Here is a 19,833-nt window from a genome sequence, read left to right on the forward strand (position 1 = left end):
GTCTAGTTTTTCCGACACTTACTTAGGGTAGTTTTATACATCACTGTAAATAATTAGTACCACACCCTCACAATTTTGTAGATAGTTGTAATCACTGGTCCTGATGAATTGCCGCTGGATCCCCCTGACCTTGTAGGCATGAAACATGTTGACCACCGGAGCAGAGTAGAGTAGTCCCTGACCCATTTAGTCAAGACTACCGCCTCTCATTTCATTTTTAACAGGGTGGTTTACTGACCGAATAAAATCAATTATCCAGACTAACCAACCCCTTTTTAACCACACTCACAAACATCTACACCTTCCTGGCGCTCACTTGCACTCACCCTCGGCAAGGAACAAAAGATCTCCGCCAAAGAGCCCCATCCCTGGGTGCCCGTCGGGAATTGCAGCGCCGACCCGACGAGGAGCAAAACCCAGATGATGAAGCATGACACCTAGCTTGCTGGGTGTGTGAGGGTTTTAGTTCCACCAATGTGGGTTCCCCCACCCCACACAGTCCTATACCCTTCAGGCTTACTGAATATTACCCCCCACTTAGTCTAATTCCAAGGAGAGTGTGCTCTACACTCTCCTTTACAAATAGAGGAACTGTATACCCTTTCCGTTTAACTATTTCAGGGCTTGTATACTGGACCTCATTAAATATAGCCCATTTGTCTTCAACATTTTATTGTTCCTTTATTTGATTGCGATCCCTTGCGCGGTTGGAAAACCGTAGGATAAGACTGAGGTTACCTACAGTGTCAATCTACACTGGTAGGCCCACCCCACAACCAACTAACCCCCCACGTTGGGTTAGTGGCCATTGCTTCCCGTCTTCCACACAATGGAGGGAGAATTAGGGATTAGCTATGGCGAGGATGCAGTCTCAGACATCCTCAGAACACCATCACTCCTAGGAGTAGAAGGTGCAACAGCAAACGTGTCTCACTCAGATGACTGGTCTAATCTGGTATCCCTCAAAAAAGAATGGCTCAGAATAACAATGCATGGTGCTGTTATGACTGAGTATTTGAGGGCGAACATTGCCCCCAATGGACTGATCGTGAACATTTTTCCCCGTTTATTTCTGGAGGATCCCCCATTCAAGAAAGATTGGTCTTCAGTCTCTTGGAAATGTACTCGTGACCTCCTAGTTCTTATAATTAACACTGCAAAAAGACTCGCTGATGCCTTGTTACTACGGATACAAACTGCTGAGTCCAATATGAAATCTGCAGTGCCTAACAGCACATACAAAACGAAGTTAGCTGAAATCAACTCAGAAATAACGGAGAATAGGGAGTATCTTCTTAAACAGAAGATTACCAAACTACAGAAGGACATCTCTAGGTTTGATAAAGAAAAAATCTTCCCCTACCTTAAACCAGACTTCACACCTAACAGGAACAATTATTCGAGCGATGAAGAATCTAGCAACAATAGCAGGAGGGGCTCCAACAACAGTAACTCAAGCTCTGGTAGCTGGGATTTCTCAAACCAGAGAAGAAAGAACAACCGTTCCTTCTATAATCAAGGGGCACCGATATTCCCTGGTCCACCACCACAAACTCAATTTTGGCAATACCCCACGTTTCCCCCGTGTCCTCCCCAATTCTACCCAGGAACCAATCCCCAACCTTTTTTAGGCAGAGGCTGGGGCAGAGGAAGAGGGCGAAGGCGAGGAACACAACATGTTCAGTGGCAAGATCAAGTTCAGCCACCAATGGAAACCCGGAGCCAACGCAGGGGCAGAAGGACCTAGTGATCAACCTCTCTGAAAGATCACTCGATAACACTGAATTACGAGTGATGCGCAAAGGATTAGGCTTTGTACCCACTCCTAAGGTTGATAAATTCAGGGAAGCTTGCGAATTGCACAGTTTCTTCAGAAAGATTCGCCTCAAAGCCTTTTTTCACAACAAATCTAATGACGATACTGAGTATACAGACACTGGGCTGCACAATCCCTCAACCTTTACTCCCAACGCTGGCATGGTCCCCCCAGAAGTCCTAACCTTTGAAAAAGCAATACTAAAGGATTTAGCCATGACACGAGATAGGTCCAACACCTTCTATAATCTCTCAAAGGAGGAAATGAATGCAGCCAGGGCCCTGGCAGATGACCCCTCAATCACCATCAAACAAGCAGATAAGGGTGGGGCTACAGTCATCCAGTCCACCCTTGACTATGAGAGAGAATGTCGGAGACAACTAAGTGATCGGAAATACTATACCCCGATCACTTTAGACCCTACTCCTAGGCTGAAGGACACCATCAACAGCCTCACGCTGGAGGCTGAGACAAATGGATGGATCTCAAAGAAAGAGGCTGACTTCCTCAACACACTGAATCCCGTAACACCATATTTCTACACCTTGCCTAAAGTCCATAAGGGAACCTTTCCCACCCCAGGTAGGCCCATTGTGTCCGGAATTGGCTCGGTCCTGGAGCCTCTATCCAGATTTGTGGATCACTACCTGCAACCCCTGGTCCAAAGGATACCATCTTATATCAAAGATACTAGTGATATCTTAAGAACAATTGAAGGGTTGGCACCTAATGGGGATATCAGCCTCCTCGTCACTCTAGACGTGGAGGCACTCTACACTAATATCCCACAACAAGCCACCCTAACTGTGATCGAAGAGGTCCTACGTAAGGAAGAATGGACATCACCCACTCCGGTGTCTTTTATTATGGACCTAGCATCCTTGGCATTAACTGAGAACTTTTTCGAATTCAGGAATGAACTGTTCCATCAATGCCAAGGGACTTCTATGGGCAGTACTTTTGCCCCTAGCTTAGCCTGCCTTTATATGGCAGCCTTCGAGGAGGAAGTCATTCAGAGCCCAAGCAACCCCTTTAATGAGAGTCTGATTTTGTGGAGGCGATTCATTGACGACATCCTTATCCTTTGGAAGGGTTCTATGAGCAGATGTGAAGAGTTCTGCCAATGGATTAATATCCAGAATCCTTACCTGAGATTTACCAACCACATCTCCCCTTCACACATTGCCTTCCTGGACCTAGATATCAGACTGGAGTCAGGAGTCTTAACCACTAGTCTCTATAAAAAACCAACGGACAGAAACAGCCTGTTGTTGTATAGCAGTCACCACCCCAAAGCACTGAGGGACAACCTTCCGTTTGGCCAGTTTCTCCGATTAAGGAGAAATTGTAGTTCTGTTTTGGACTACAAGAAAGAGGCAGATACCCTGGCCAATAATTTACAAGAGAGAGGGTACCCCCCCGCAACTATTAATAACGCCATGAAACGGGCAAGGAATAACCCTAGAGAGGTTTTACTAGAGACTAGGACCCGTGAACAAACCGAAATCTTGACATGTGTGACTTCTTTTACCCCATCTTCAAACAACATAAAAAAAGTCATTAAGAAACACTGGGGGATTCTGGCGGCTGGGGATCTAACTCTACCACAACCAAGGTTTGCCTTTAAGAGAACGCAAAACCTTAAAGATATTCTGATCCATACTAGACCCAAAAAAACAGCGCAGAACACCCAGGCGACCCTTTGGGGCCTTCCACCAGTCACAGGACATTTCCCGTGTGGCAATTGCACATCTTGTTATCAGACGATGACCGTAAAGGAATTGGTCTTATCTGATAATTTGACCTGGAAATTGGGACGCCACACAAATTGTAATTCAAAGAATTGCATCTATCTATTACAATGCCCTTGCGCTTTGTATTACATAGGGATGACGACACAACCAATTAAGACACGCATCACAGAGCACAAAAGTAACATCAGATGCTCTAAGGAGACCACAAAATTGTATTGTCATTTCAAAAATCTCCACCACACAGCAGACTCCTTAAGATGGGTTGTTCTTGAATCACATCCAGGCATGCCACCACAATCTTTGTTCAGACTGGAACAAAGATGGGTCCACAAACTGGCTTCGGATACACGGGGTCTTAATGATGACATACCATGGGTTTCTTTAACTCACTGAAACCTAGATGATACCTACTTTTCATTTTAGTCCCCATTAGCAAGTTTGACCCAAGCAAGGGAGGAACATCATCCCATAATACTGATAGTGATAGGGCATATCCCTAGACTCTTATGATACCTATACTTCACTGTAATCCTATCAGCGAGTAATACCAAAGCAAGGGAGGGCCACCATCTCCTAATTAGTGACAGTAACTGGGCATATCTAGCAACCCTTACCATACTTCTCTGGCTAACACCGCCTCGTCGGAGTCACCTCACATATATATTTTTCCAAGCGCGTTTCTCCCATGACATTAATACATTAGTCGTGAGTTTTACATCGGAGAACGACGTCCTGCAGCGCCTTGCTATTTGTCAGGAATATCACATCACGCATCTTCCCATCCCAATATGGCGCCTATAATCATCCTCTATGACGAGACTGCCGTTGGCAGCATTATGTCAGTCCCTAATACACTTATCATGACTTACAGATCTGACTTTATTGGCATCTAGATGATTAGTGGTAAAATTAAGCCGCCACACCTCCTACATCACTTTGTTATAAGACGTGTTCTCATATATGTGTCTGAGTCTCATTCATACGACCATACATACGAGCATGACTATTCAATACTGTTGAGATGGATATATTAGATGGTTATATTTTGACAGTACTTTGTTATCTTTATAGGACCCCTTGACCCCTTCATGCCCTACACACTATCCACTACATAGTGACATACCCCTCTCCAAGATGGCACCCATGTTTATACCCTGGAAACTAGACTGCCTGTTTATTCTTTCCCGCGGTGTCCGGTGACCAATCAGTACCCACCTAACCTCACAGGATTTACTCTTAACTGAGCAGCGGGAAGCAGACTTCACTTCCCGGTTTCGGCGGAGCGGGGTAGGTCTACAAAACCACCCTTGGGCGACAAAACTGTGAGTAGTTGCATCCCGTTCTTTAAGACTCCACTTCTTGAGCTGAGACTCCCTCGGTCTCGGTGATCGGCGTACCGCGGCTGTGGAAGCGACCCGGTCCCTAGTCTCCTTCCTGTCTCTCTCGTGAGACGCTTGGGACGGGGGGACGGGGCATTCCACGGTCATTGGTTCTCCTGTCACGGGCCCCAAGGGGTAATTTGCCACCTTTTTGTCCTGATTGGACACAGCGATTAGGCAGGATGCACCTTATTCAAGCATGAGCCTCTCGCTTGTCACGGGACCTGAGGGTTATCTTGCTACCCTTGTTTGTACACAGCGAATAGGGAGTATGAATCTCCCTCTAGCATGAGCCTCTCGCCTCTTTACTCTGTACCATTATTTACAGTAGGCAATCTCGCATCCCCAAGAGGCTCGCCAAGTACCGACTGGAGTGGCACTTTCTAATACGTTAGGTGAGCATTACCGCACTTAACGTAAGATTCTGAGTGTTTTTAATTTTAAATTTTAGATTTGATCACCTGACACGTTCCTGCACCATGCATCCACCTGTGCATGATCACCAGTATGTAACGTAAATTGTTTTTCCAGTGAAGATGCATAGGAGGAGTCTCTTGCTCCTTTTCTTCTTTTTAATGTATAATTTTGACTAAGTGTGCGTCTTAATGTACGCTGGTGCCTGTTTTGTTTCCTCTTTCCCTTTTCTATAGGCCGGTCCAGCATGTAAGAGTCTAGTTTTTCCGACACTTACTTAGGGTAGTTTTATACATCACTGTAAATAATTAGTACCACACCCTCACAATTTTGTAGATAGTTGTAATCACTGGTCCTGATGAATTGCCGCTGGATCCCCCTGACCTTGTAGGCATGAAACATGTTGACCACCGGAGCAGAGTAGAGTAGTCCCTGACCCATTTAGTCAAGACTACCGCCTCTCATTTCATTTTTAACAGGGTGGTTTACTGACCGAATAAAATCAATTATCCAGACTAACCAACCCCTTTTTAACCACACTCACAAACATCTACACCTTCCTGGCCCTCACTTGCACTCACCCTCGGCAAGGAACAAAAGATCTCCGCCAAAGAGCCCCATCCCTGGGTGCCCGTCGGGAATTGCAGCGCCGACCCGACGAGGGGCAAAACCCAGATGATGAAGCATGACACCTAGCTTGCTGGGTGTGTGAGGGTTTTAGTTCCACCAATGTGGGTTCCCCCACCCCACACAGTCCTATACCCTTCAGGCTTACTGAATATTACCCCCCACATAGTCTAATTCCAAGGAGAGTGTGCTCTACACTCTCCTTTACAAATAGAGGAACTGTATACCCTTTCCGTTTAACTATGCACACCCCAATCATTAATATGCAGTAGAAGAATATGTATCTAGATATATCTTTTTGAAGATATCATATGCATTACACTATTTATTGGTTTACTAGAATGATACATTGCTAGCTCAACTCTACTGTGTCCTATCTCACCACAGAATGTGTGGCTTCTCTACTGTGAAACCTTATAAAATCTGCTGTATTTTGGAGATGAGCCAGTCTTTTGGCTTACTGTTTTGGGGCAGACTCTATGCCTACCCTTATGTTAGTCCTCTTGAGGATATTTCTTTGACGATTTTGATTGAGCTAATTCTTGATTAACTAATCCATTACTTTTTGCTTTCTGTAATGATCATAATTTTGAATAAATCAATAAGGGTTCAGCCTGGAATACTTGTCTCATGCATGATTCTTATTAGCTTTGGAATATTTTTATGCAGACTCTCAAGGGGTCTCACTAAGACTCAAACAGTCCCGATCTTGCACATCGGCCCTCTTAATTGTTAATTAAAGCGTCAATATGTGTATACAGAATCAATCAATTAATCAGTCGTTTGTTAAGCGCGACTACTCACCCGTAAGGGTCTCAAGGCGGGGGGGGGGGAGGGGGTGGTGGTTAGCAGGCTCCAGTCCATCAAGCGGTGGGGGGGGTCTGTCGAAGAGCCAGGTTTTGAGGTTTCTTGCAAAGATACAGAACATTACTCTGCTGAGTAGATAGTAGATAGATAGTAGAAGTTCTGAAGCTAAGCCCCTGTAGCTAGGTCTAAGTGTAGTGATTGAATCCACGGAGTGAATAGGGTGTTTTGGTCATGTCCAATATCGTGCCGGAAGGGATGGTTTCCCAGGGACAACTATCATTTACTCTATGATTAGCATTTCTGTCTTGCCATGCGAGCGTTCTGCTTCCTGTGGGGGATGGTGTCTAAAGAAATGGCATCCTACAGAGGTATATGTCAAGCTACACAGGGGTATTTTAAGGGTTAATTGTGCATCTGATATGTGGGGATAGTTGGGTAAGGAGCGTTTCCAGTGCAGCCAGTACATCATCCCATTGGTAGGCAATGGACCATCAGTGAAGGCCAATGTTTTTCTCTCCATAAAAGGCAATACTTTTGCACTTAGCTCAGTTCTTAATTTCACTGTTTCAACTTTGCGGGGTGGGGCCAGCAGCAGATGCAGCAGACATGGCTATATCTCTTTTTGACAATAATAATGCTAGAACTAGAAATCTATTTCTCAATTTGTTTGGTTTTGTTGGACTTAAAAATACCAAACAGGGCTTTGGTTTGTATAAATCATTCACTTTCTCCCAAGACTCAGTGACAATTGAGCATTCCCATACCATGTGGAAAAAATCCTGCCTCAATAAGCCTGTATCTTGGACAGGATACTGTAATATGTGCAGGTATTGTGTTGAGCACTTTGGGGGTAGTTATATTGGATGTACCTAAACTAGATGTTTCAGGGCACTTGATGAGTAGGCTCTAATATTTTATATTCACTGTCTATTAGAGCTTCCCCAGTTCTTTTGATCATTTGTGTCTCATATTTTCTATGTTAGTTTTTGTCATGGACTGTATGGATTTATATAGCTCAGAGTGAGCACTGCACGTAACAGCTCATGTAGTGATGGTTTCTCCTCTCCCTTTTCTGCCTTCCACATATGGATCTAGTAGGGGAGTTGTCATTCAAAAGGTGTCCAACTGGTAGGCCATTCTCCACTATGAGTTGCTGCAAGGTTTGTAGTGCCTCTGAGGCGTAGCAATCTCACACCGTCTTTATTTCACCCTTTGTTCAGGATTCAACCAGCTTAGTCATAAAGTCACCCTGACACATCAGCAGGCTTGTCAGGTTAAAAGATATGGCGTACATTAGGGAGCATTTGGTCAACTTTATGCTCCTTTTCCCATATTTTCATGCTGTTTAGAATAGTCTTGTTCCAGGAATAAACACACTCATCCCACTCAAGACGAGATCAGAATCCCTCCCTCACTCATAGTCCCTGTGGAATCAAGTTTCTTGAAGGTATGCTATCTATTGCTGTTGTGCAACTAAGTAATAATATTTAAAATCGAATACACTCAGGCAACCTTCCATTATTGACAAATCTGACAAGTGTGACCCAGTGTCTGCCAAAGCCTCAGATCAAGTAGACCAATAAGCCGTGTAGCTCCCTAAGGAGAGCCCCGCTGTAAGGTCCAGGATGACACAGGTACTTTTATGAAGGGTTTATTAATCTTATTATAGATCAAAGTAACACCAGCTGGAAGTGCTGCCCCTCTGAGTTCATCGCTTGCTCTAACCCATGATAAACCATGACATAGCATATTTCCCTTCCCTTCACAGAAAAACAAAACAAAGTACTATGCAAACCTACCTAATCTTAACAACATAGTTGCAAAGTGATAATGCAACACAACCAAAAGGGGAAAATAAACAGAAAAAAACGAAATGAAAAATAAACTTAAAGAACACAAATTTTTTTTAACTACTCCAGAGTTGTGTTGTGTCTTGTAGAACAATGAGTTGCTCCTGTAATTTTATAGTGATGTGATGCATGAACACCTTGAGCACTTTTCTTGCCAGCTGTTGCAACATATGACAATGTAATTTCATTACAGAGATTGTCAGAAACAGCCATTGAAATAGCATTTTCATTGTTCATAAATGTGAGTCCACAGGACCCTTCTTGTATGTCTTCTGGGAAATTGTCCATATTTCTATTCTCAGCAAGAATTAATTCTTTTGCACTTGAACTGAACACGAAATTACTCTAATAACCTTTGTAGAAGAAAAAACTCTGACTGGGTTTTACCCACTCCATACTTTTTTCTGATCTTGACCAGATCTTCCAACTTAAATGAATGGCGAAGGAACGTGTACTTCTCTACAGACTTCACCTGTTTTGTTTTGATTCTGTTATGAACGGTCATCATGTTAATCAATGCATCCCTTCCAATGTAATTTTGTATATAGGCAGATGCTTATTTGCAAATAGGGTACATTAAATGTAACATTTTGCAAGGACAAGTACCTGTTGTGGAGCGTGGAGTGATACGATAGATTCGAAACCTGTCTTTTAAAGCCCTTTCAACGTATAACTTGCACTGCCAGCATGTTGGATGATTTCCTTCACCACACTATTTACTCCTCTAACCCTTCTATTATTTTGTGAGTTGCATTGAGCCTCTGTATTTCGTTTAATGCCAGTAATAGTTAAAAGATACTTCATCTCATATGAAATGAATTGAAATGAGTGTGGAGACGCTCCTAAAAGACACTGAAGAGGTTTGTGATCCGAACAGAGAACAAATCTTTTGCCCCAAATATAATTTCCACAATGCTTGACTGCCCACACACATACTAAGGCTTCTCTTTCAATAGTGGAATAGTGAACTTTTTCAATAAGAGACAAAGGCAATGGTGTGTTCTCTATTATCTTTCATCTGACTCAAAACATAACCAGTTTACTCACAATCGCATTGAAAGTGATCACACACAACACCCACTCCCGGATAAGGTTTTAATTCTAGGACTCAATAATCACCCTTTTTGATACAGTTGAAGGACTGATATTCATTCCCTGACCAACAAAAAGTACCTCTTTATGTAAACGTTGTTTCAAAGGTTCTGTGATCAAGTCAAATCCATCTACAAAACGTGAGTAGTTTTCACATAAACCTAAGAATGACTTAAATTGTTCAACACTAGTAGGGAGTTTGGCATCAGAAATAGCATTTGCTGGGTCATTCTTCATTTTTTACCTTCAAGTGCTAAATAATGACCTACATTTTCAACATGTTCTGTAGCAAACGTGCTTTTGTTCATTTTTACTGTCTTTCCATTTTTCCAAGAATATTTAAAACCTGATCCACTATACTGTTGTGCTCTTCAGTAGCATTACTATGTAAATGGATGTTGTCCTGGAAGGCATGAATACCATGAACATTCTGAAACAAATTGAACATCAGTTTTTGAAGTACTGACCGGACCAGAGAGGTCAACCCAAAGGGTATTGTAAGTTACTTGCATAACAAAAATATCCGAAGACCTACGGGTTGATTTAGAGTTTATCACCAACGACAATGTACCATCTTTCAACTAAACTCACTGTTTGTCCCCCCCCCTGGATTTATAGGTGGGTGGACCAACAGTATGTCAATGACGTTGCCTACTCAGCAGACTACAAACTGTCAGTGGTTAGCCATTCGACCGTTTGGCCCAATTTAAAGTGGGTGGTCAGATGGCTTTTTTCTGGTGTTCGCGTGGGACAGTCAAAATAAAAAAAAGTATCCCCACGCTATGAGAAAAGGATCCCATGGTGTTAGGGTCATTAGTTTTACTTTTGTTTTCAAAACAAACTCGGCTTTGGGAGTTTGTTTTTGAAAAAAGTAAAACTATGTTAAAGTTTGATGGGCTGCCATCATTGTTGATGGAGAGATCAACACAATCTTTACAACATTGACAGGAACTGCCATGATTGCAATTCCTGCAATGTTAGGAGATGTCCACAGGACCAGTGGACATCTCGAAATTTGTAGGATTGCATGTCTGTCAGGCCTACTGAGTAATTTCATCTGTTGCCCTGATAGACATTTCTCTGTCCTACAAACTATAAATCAGGCTTCTAGAGTCCTCAGCTAACTCAATTTCATGATATGCCAATCTCATGCCATTCATAAAGAAACAAATAGCATTACCTAATTGGGCAAACATTTCTAAAATTTTAGGAAAACATTTTAAGTCAATCAAAATATTTTTATTGAGAGAACTGAGATCGGCAAATCAAAATATGTTTATTGCAAGACTGAGGTCTGCACGCAAACAAAGCTCATCCGATTTTTGTTTTAACTGCAACTACTGTCGCAAACCATTTGGATGAAACAGTAGAATCTATGATACCTTCTTTCACCATTTGCTTCAAGTGATCATGTAACTTTGTTCTAATACGTAATGAAACAGGATGAACTTTATGACCAACAGGGACAGCAGATTATTTCAATATGATTTTGTGGACAAACCCTTAGCACAACCCACTTCATCTCTAAACACCTCAGCATGGGAATCAAGAATGTCCTATAATTCACGATTTTCTATAGCGAGAAGAGACATAGGACAAGTAGTCCCAGGCCTGAGTACCCTGCATCCTCTGATCTCTCCACCTCTTTGTGCCACATAACATTTTGTGAAAATGTCTCTATCTTTGACACTTTTCCCCCAAAGTAGCCAATCATATTAACATTTTTTCTTCAATATGATACTGTCCTAATATCTGGAGGAATAAACCAATATTATTCTATTGAGAAAAAAAAACGTTGTTGGAAATAATTGTAAGCAGCAGTAACTTTCAGTACAGTGTTTACTCAGCCTAATGTCACCCACAGGATCACTAGTTTTTTAATCCAGATCAATTGCTGTGACTGTTAAGTTATGTTAACACCAATTTAGAATTGCTCATTTCCTGACAAATATAATAGGATTGTACCTCTGTAACTTGACACGGGTTAGCATTCATCCTATACTTTTTTGCAAAGTGTCCTATTTAATAACATTTAATACAAGATATGTTTAGAGCCAGACAACTAGGCAAATCTGACAAATGTTAAAGTGAACCACATTTTGAATATATTGTTTGTTTCTGGAACCATTTTCCATGTTTTCTTTTATTTCAGTATCAATAATGTGAGTCCGTTTTTTAAAAAAAAGTATTTTTATTGGCATTTTGTAATATTCAACATATGTGATACATCATGACTAGAGACAGTTTGCCAATTGGCAGTTATATCACATCTCAAAGTAACATATCTCAATGTTCAAAGGCGAAACCGAAAACCGGTTCCGGACACTCATCTCGTAGTCAAGACACACAATAGAGTACGTTCAAACAGTAGTCCATCATATTACTACCAACTGCAAGCAATGACTATATTTCTTAAAACATGTTCCACTAACGTTTGTTTACAATAACTTATGAGTGGGAGTTTCCACCACCGATCCTGAGTACAAGAATAACATTCGTAGTTATCAAAATGCTACTTCATTTATTAAGAACAAACCTCATAACAAAAGGAGTAGGGTTTTTGAAGGGGCGAAACTGAAAAAAAAAAGAGAAGGAAATAAACCTTGTGCAGAGGGGTGAAATAGATCATATCTGGCATAGTACACTTAGGGGGAAATTACAACATAAGTGGACCTCCTGTGAGGCTGGAAGGGCAAGGGGAGGGTCAGCAGGACTCTGCCTGTTGTCTCCTACAGTCATCTACCAATAGGTCAGCGCTCAGGGCTTTCTAAAGGGTGTGTAGGGTTATCGCATTGTGCGCTTTCAGGGCGGGACTCTTGGCCAGGATCTGAACCTTTCTCATCATTCGCAGCATCCTCAGGTGTTTCCCATGCTACCATCATCTCTCTCCATTGTTTGGCTATTGGGTGCTTCCTCATGCCCTTATACTCTTCCCAGCTGAGAGCTCTACCTTCTGCCCCAGCCCACATGGTAAGATCTCTATTCCAGGTCTCAAACTGAGGCCCCCTCGGAGATCTCCATTCCATCACCATCCTTGCGCTTAGCCATGCCCAATGCGAGATCTATCAACCTATTTCCACCTTTACGCTTGGGAGGTCTGGGGAAAAGGCCCAGTAAGCAAGTCTGCACTGTGGGAGCCAGCACTCCGCCCAACACTACTGTGAGTCTGCCAAGCACAGCCTCCCAGAAAGGATGCAGGCTTTGACAGTCCCAAGTCATATGTCCAAAGTCTGCATCCGGGTGCATGCATCTAGGGCACAGACGGACCTCCTCCCCATAAGTCACATTAAGGCGGTGAGGTGTCATGTAAGCCACCTGTGTGTAATTGAATTGTATATATTTTAAACGTGTATTGCGAGACATTTCCTTAGGATAGTGCAGGACCCGGCGCCACTCGGCATCTGTAAGCTCTCTGCCCCCGATTCTATCCCATTATGACCGTAACCAACTCAAGGGTCCTACTGACGCTGATTGAAGTGTAACATATAACCATTTCACTAGGTGCCGTGGCGTCCCAACTGTGAACAGAGCATGCAATACCGGCTGTGTCTCTGGTTCTTCCCTCCCTTTATTCCATAGCTGCGCAAATGTACGAGTCAAGGCCTCATATTGTAAGAACTGGCCTGAAGGAATACCACAGTCCTCCATAAGCTCTTCAAACAGGAACAGAGATTTGTCCAGGTAACAATCCCCAACATTGTCCAACCCAACCTCTGACCAGCGGGCCAATTGCTCGCTTGTAAATAGAGGTTGGGGATCGCCATGTGGCAGTCCTACAAGTGGTAGCATAGGAGTACACTTGGTAATTTGCTGCTCCTTGCCCTGGCATCGCCTCCAAGCTTGGAAAGCCGTGCGCTGCAACAAGGAGCAGTACGGGGTAGGCGTTGTTGGTATTAATATTTTCACCATCACTAGATTAGGGCGGGATTCCGGAAGTGATAAACACGGAGCCTCCTTGTTCACACCCTCCACCCATTGCGCCAGCCACTGTAACTGAGCAGCAAACATATAAAATTCAAAATTCGGTACCCTCAGACATAGGGCGTTGCAACGTTTTAAGAGACACACTAGGGCGCCCGTCTCCCCACACCAGGTCTCATAGTAGGGTTTTTGAAGGGGCAAAACCAACTGCTGGTCATGAGGATTGGGAGGTTGACAAAGAAATACAATAAACGCGGGAGCATGATCATTTTAGATAGGGAGACCTAAGCCATGATAGGTAGTTGCAGTGTACGCCAAAAGTGCACATAGGAACGCAGCGAGCGCAGCGCTGTGCCCCAGTTTCTTTCCTTCAGATCATCCAGTGAGTGAAATATGTGTATGCCCAAGTATTTAAACGTATTCTGAGCCCATAATATGTCGGCCATCAGTGCCTCAGGCCTCTGCGTTGGACCTGCTACCGGGAACAGATATGTCTTCGTTTTACTAACTCGCAGGCCCGAAATGCAAGCAAAATCATCCAGAATTTGTAGGGCCACAGAAGTGCCCACAACTGCCTTTGACAAATATATCAGCAGGTAGTCTGCGTAGAGGGAGACATGGTGTAGCCGCTCTACAATAGACAGCCTGATCCCATCCCCTCCCTGGTGAATCCTCTCAGCCAGAGGCTCGATTGCTAGGGCAAACAAGAGGGGAGAAAGGGGGCACCCCTGTCTAATCCCGTGGGATATCTTATACTGCCTGGAGAACGTTCTGCCCATTTTGACCCTCGCCGTAGGGGCAGCATATAAAAGTCGCACCTACTGCACCCATTCCTCTCCCAGGCCCATATGCTGCATCACCTCAAATAAGTACTCCCACCCCACTGTCTCGAAGGCTTTGTCTAGATCTACAAAAAGCACTACTGCTTGGTGTTTGGTTGGGGCCTCGATATGATAGAGAATGGAGTAGAGCCTACGGAGATTATAAGAGGTGTTGCGAGAGGGAATAAACCCGTTCTGGTCAGGGTGAACTAGTGTCTTCATATGTGGGATTAACCTACCAGCCAACACCTTACTTAAGATCTTAAAATCCAGGTTAAGCACGGAGAGGGGCCTATAATCTTTAACACCCGCCTCTGTGTGTTCTTAGTTTTAGGGAGGGGGATCACCAGGGCTGTCTGTGTGGAGTGAGTAAGGCAACTCCCCAGATTCATACGCATCAGCATACAAAAATAACGTGAGTCAGTTAAGTAGAACCTGAAACAGTATTGATTGACACTGAAGCATTGTTGGTTTCTAAATTGACAAGTTCTCTTGTAATTACAGGTGATCTTGCTACCCCTTTAGTTATAGCAATTGTCTCCTCCAAGACGAGATCTCTGCTGCACAATAATTGCCTTGAGGTTTTTTATCAAAGCATCCCACAAAAATGTGATCACATAAATATTAATCAATTGGCCTGTCTAAATCAAGACCCCGCCAGAATTTTTACTTCAGCAGACATTGATCAATAGACTTATGTACTATTTGCCGTCTACTAAAGAAACAACAACTGCACTTGGTTTATGTGAGAAATGTCTTCTAAGTCTAACCACTGTTGCTGAATATTCATCCCAAAGGCTAAAATGTGCATTGTCAGCTTCAATTTCAGTATGATGATCAAACATTCTTTGACCTTTAATGCCTAAACAACTGTATGCTAGAGCAAGCTTGAGTTCACTGTCATTTTTTTACAATCAATAGCTATCAAATATTAATAAAAGCTCTTAAGCAATTGTTTCCAGCGCAAAATAGGATTACCTGAAACAGATAAAAAATGACTGGGGTGGTTTTATTCCTTGCATTGTATGAACTTAATACTTGTGATTCCTTTTACAAAGACAGTTGTTGTTAGCTGGCATCACCATAACAAACATGAGCCTTGCAGACAAATATTGAGAAGAAAAAAAATTGCGTTCTGTTAGTAGAATAATATGATGACTTGCGCCAAATTCCGATTATCCATACTATCCTATTTACTAAATATCTTTAATGAAATGCATCAAATGCCGCTTATATTGTTTAATTATATTGCCTGACCAATTTGGATCACTCCCGACTTGCACCAACACAGCTAGTTCATGTAAAAGGAAAATGTCCGCCTCCTTGACTATCCTTATATGATCCTGCTTTACCTGTGCATCATCAGTTGTGCCGCTCTGCTGTTCCTCATTTAATACTGTGCTGCTTTGCTAATCTTGCCTGTTGTTGTGCTGCTCTGCTGTTTCTCTATTGATCTTGCCTGATGTTGCCCGACTCATTCATCATTCACTAACACTCAAACGGTGAGTCAAACATGGGACCACGAACTGTGACTAAATCGGTTATCTCCTGAATCTCTTCAGAGGTATTATGGCGACACTAAAAGCACTTGGCCAGGGTACGTTAATGCTACTCAACTTGTAACGTTGCCTCTGTTTGGTCATTAATAACAGAATGTCAGGCTCCAGAGAAGTGCCATTGATCACCTGTTGCCAATTTGTATGGGATGGGATGACACAGGTAAGTTTAAGACGGGTTTATTACTCTTATTATAGGTCACAGCAACACCAGCTGGAAGTGCTACCCTTCTGAGTTTATCATCCGCTCTAACTGTCACTATTACTCCAGTAGCTGCATTCTCAGTGTGGCGGCATTCCGCATTTTATCATGTGCCAATTAGACAGTCTTAATTTGACAAACCATGACATAACAGGTAAATGACTCGTGAGTTAGACAACATCAGGCAAGATCAACAGAGCTGTGCAGCATTGGTAGCGGAACAGCAGAGCACCACGATGACAGAATCAGGCAGGATCAGCGGAGTGATGCAAAATCGATAGATGAACAGCTGAGTGACACAACTTATAATGCACGAGGATAAGGCACAATGCCACACTTGGGCACACACACTGGCAGATTGGTAAGGTAATATAGAAGACGGAGTAGCATAACCATTTTAGTGAGAGCTATTTTACCATTATGGAGATGGACAAGTTGTGCCAGAAGTCTATACACCTCATAAGGGATTGCAGAGCTCGCCCCAGATTTCCAGTCAGCAGATCGGGATCTGAATGAATATATGAATTCCCAAGTATCTGAATAAATCTGATTCCCAGACGATGCCAATGTCTGTCATACCAATTGGGCCACTATCAAGAGACAGTAAATGGTAGGCACATATTTTGGTCCAACACAGCTTGATACTAGAATATCGGCAAAAATCTTGGGAGATTATTGATGGTTGGGTTTATGGCTAATTTGTGATCTTTCACAAAAAGTAATAGCTCACCCACGTTTAGAGAGATTGTATGTACTCCTTTGACCAAGTGCATCCAGCTCCCATTACATTTGTTCCTCTTGATGCCAGCAACTAACTCCTTTGCTGAGGTCAATAGCACTGGTGACAGTGGAAATCCCTGTCATGTTCCCCAAGATATTTCCATGGGGACAATAATATTGTACCGGATGCCCCACATGCATCACTAGTCTATGGTCTGCCTCATGATAGAGTGACATCAGGTCATACAGATGAGGTAAAAAGTCAGTCAGTGTGTGAAATATTCTCCAGACCCACTGTAGTTTATAGTCCTAAAAATGTGGTATAGAGCCCCTTGGTAAACAAGATTGGCACTTTGCACCCATTGCCTTTATCCTTCTATGAACACAACCAAGTCAAGTGCGAATGATTCCCGCCTCGACTGATGGACCCCACACGACATCTCCAGCAGTGTTCCCTCTAAAGAAGTAGCATATACATCCCTGGGCTGTTTGGAGAATCAATCCAAACAACATGTAGTACTAAGAATCCCATCCTGACCGGCTGTTGCCACCATCTCCACAAGACCAGCCTCATGCAACTCCTTTGAGCACAATGGGCAGATGTGATTTGGTCCGTTTTTATATGATGCATGGTGGATGTCTTCTCTAAAGTATTTTATGACAAAGACAATGTGTGCTTAAATAATCCTTCTAATGGAGTATTTATCAATGTAATAAAATTGCGTTAGGGAAAACTGTTTGAATTCTGCGATCAATAATAAAATTTGTTGATAATGGACAGTATGTGCATATATTTTCAAAAATATGAGAGTGAATTTGTGTAAATTATGTGAAACCATGTGTAATTCTGTGGTGCCAAAGACTATAGAGTGTCCAATAATAATTAACTGTATTATTGTTGACTGTAAGGCTTTTGTTAATTTATCCCTGCTGGGAGACAATATTTATGTATGGGCCCGGAGGAGCAGGTTAGCTGACACCTGCCCTCAGCGCCCAGCTTGAGTACACTTAACAGGAGCTGGTGGCGGTGGCACACCAATTGCTGCTCCATGGAATATTGTTTTTTAAGCCTCTTTCCTTTGGGCAGGGTTGGGGGGCATGGCAGGCATACTACCCCTCCCATGGGCAATATATTTGTGACAGAGTAAGTGTGTTACAGGGCTCTTGAGGGGATAGGCATTGTTTTTGTTTGAATTTAACATGGGGTAGTGCTTGTCATTGGCTTACAACGTTACAGCATGTATATTTCAGTGCAACTAAATGCACGTTTTTGATGACTTTAGTTATTTTGGGTTATGTGAAGCATGGATTTTACGGAGCAATGGGGCACAGTGGATAATGTTTCCAGGACATTCACATTATAAATTGTGTGCTAGGCATGATTTAATGATTCAAAGTTTACGTTTAACTTTGCATCTTTTAAGATCGTCTGCAATGTTGATGGGCTTTCCTTATATTTTAGTTACCCCTGAAGAAGAGAGTCATGCCCGAAATGCATTGGGTAATTATCTTCATGGTCAACCAGGATGTACTGTTGTTTCCATTGTGCCATAAAGCCTGGATAAACATGTCTTAAGCATTTGAAGCTTGGAATAACGTTGCCTCCGTTGTGAACTGGTAAAGTACTGAAAAATATGGAATAAACATTGTTTACTTAGACAAAATTTGGATTCATGCATCAGGACCTGAGTGGCTCAAGTCTATACTCATGTGCAGCTTGTAGCTGATGCGTAATGAAGTACCAGCCAAGTGTGGAACTACATTTGTGTTACCGGGACAGAGCACGCGCCAAGCTTGTACGCAGAATTTTCGCCTTTGAGCATCCTTTATACTGGTGATAATAAGTAAAACTGGTGTGCATTCATTCATTCATTTGTGATAATGCATACTACCCCACCCATGGGCATGGTGGAGGTAGTTACAATCACAACCTCTTCACCCTTAGGCCTGGGGGTGGGCTGTAGAAGGCACACACTTCCCCTGCTCTTGGGTAGGGAGGGAAATTATTTAAAACCAACAGCGCCTGACCACCATTTTTCAAGGCTGGTGGTAGCAGGTTTACATTTCCAAAAGCGAATTATGGTGATGTTTGTCCCTTACCGCACTTACCAGCATCAACAAGCCACATGTGTAGAATGCCGCGCTCCACAAAAGCCACATTAACAAATAATGCATAAGTCAAGCAGGGTTCGGAAGGAGGGAAGGTGGCTGTGGTTACTTACAGTGGACGAGGTGGAGCTCTGTTGAGATCTCACAGCTGCACCCTGATCGTGCTGATATTTAAAGACTGGCTCAAAATGTCACGCATTCTCGCCCTGCTGCAGAACAGTTATATATTTTGCAAGCGGCAAAATATTAATTTGAAAAAATTAACTTCGAGAAGCAGCAGCCTGCCGTTTAATCAGATAAATATGGGGTGTCAAAGCAGACATGTGTACTTACAATCAGCTGGAACACTTCAAAAGTGTCGTTCATATTTGCAGCTTTTAGATGCTTCCCTTTTGATGAGCAGAAGTACATGAAGCGAGCCAGCACTTTGGACTTCCGGATTCATCGGGCTTTGATCTGAAAATTGAGACAAGTAGTGAAGGAATTATCAGTCAGAAGGACATAAAGCGGCGCCTCCTTGAACGCCATCTTTCAAAGGAGTGATCAAACGGCGCTGAATAATAAACAACCTAATTGCAAACGGTGCAGCTTGCAAGGGCTGCAAAAATAATTACAGAGGGAACAGAACGCTATTATCTGGCCTCAAACTTGATACGCTGTCATAAAATTCCCCTTTCGTAATTTGTGCTTCTGGGGCCATTTGGGTATGCAATCAGTGCCACAGAGTTTAAACACTTGAAGCTGCCTATTGTCATAACGCCAGCA

At 42.9% G+C, this 19,833-nt stretch overlaps 1 long non-coding RNA gene across 1 annotated transcript in view; it reads right to left on the reverse strand.

Moving 5' to 3' along the window:
- The window catches only part of LOC146802418 (uncharacterized), a 57,843-nt gene extending 38,314 nt beyond the window's left edge, over positions 1-19,529 (reverse strand). The window contains exon 1 of the long non-coding RNA XR_014967386.1: positions 19,402-19,529. This is a non-coding gene — a long non-coding RNA (uncharacterized LOC146802418). The remainder of the gene's footprint in view (positions 1-19,401) is intronic.
- Positions 19,530-19,833: the final 304 nt, after the last annotated feature.

This window comes from Triturus cristatus, chromosome 8 (assembly GCF_964204655.1).
Source record: "Triturus cristatus chromosome 8, aTriCri1.1, whole genome shotgun sequence".
Classification (NCBI taxonomy): Eukaryota; Metazoa; Chordata; class Amphibia; order Caudata; family Salamandridae; genus Triturus; species Triturus cristatus.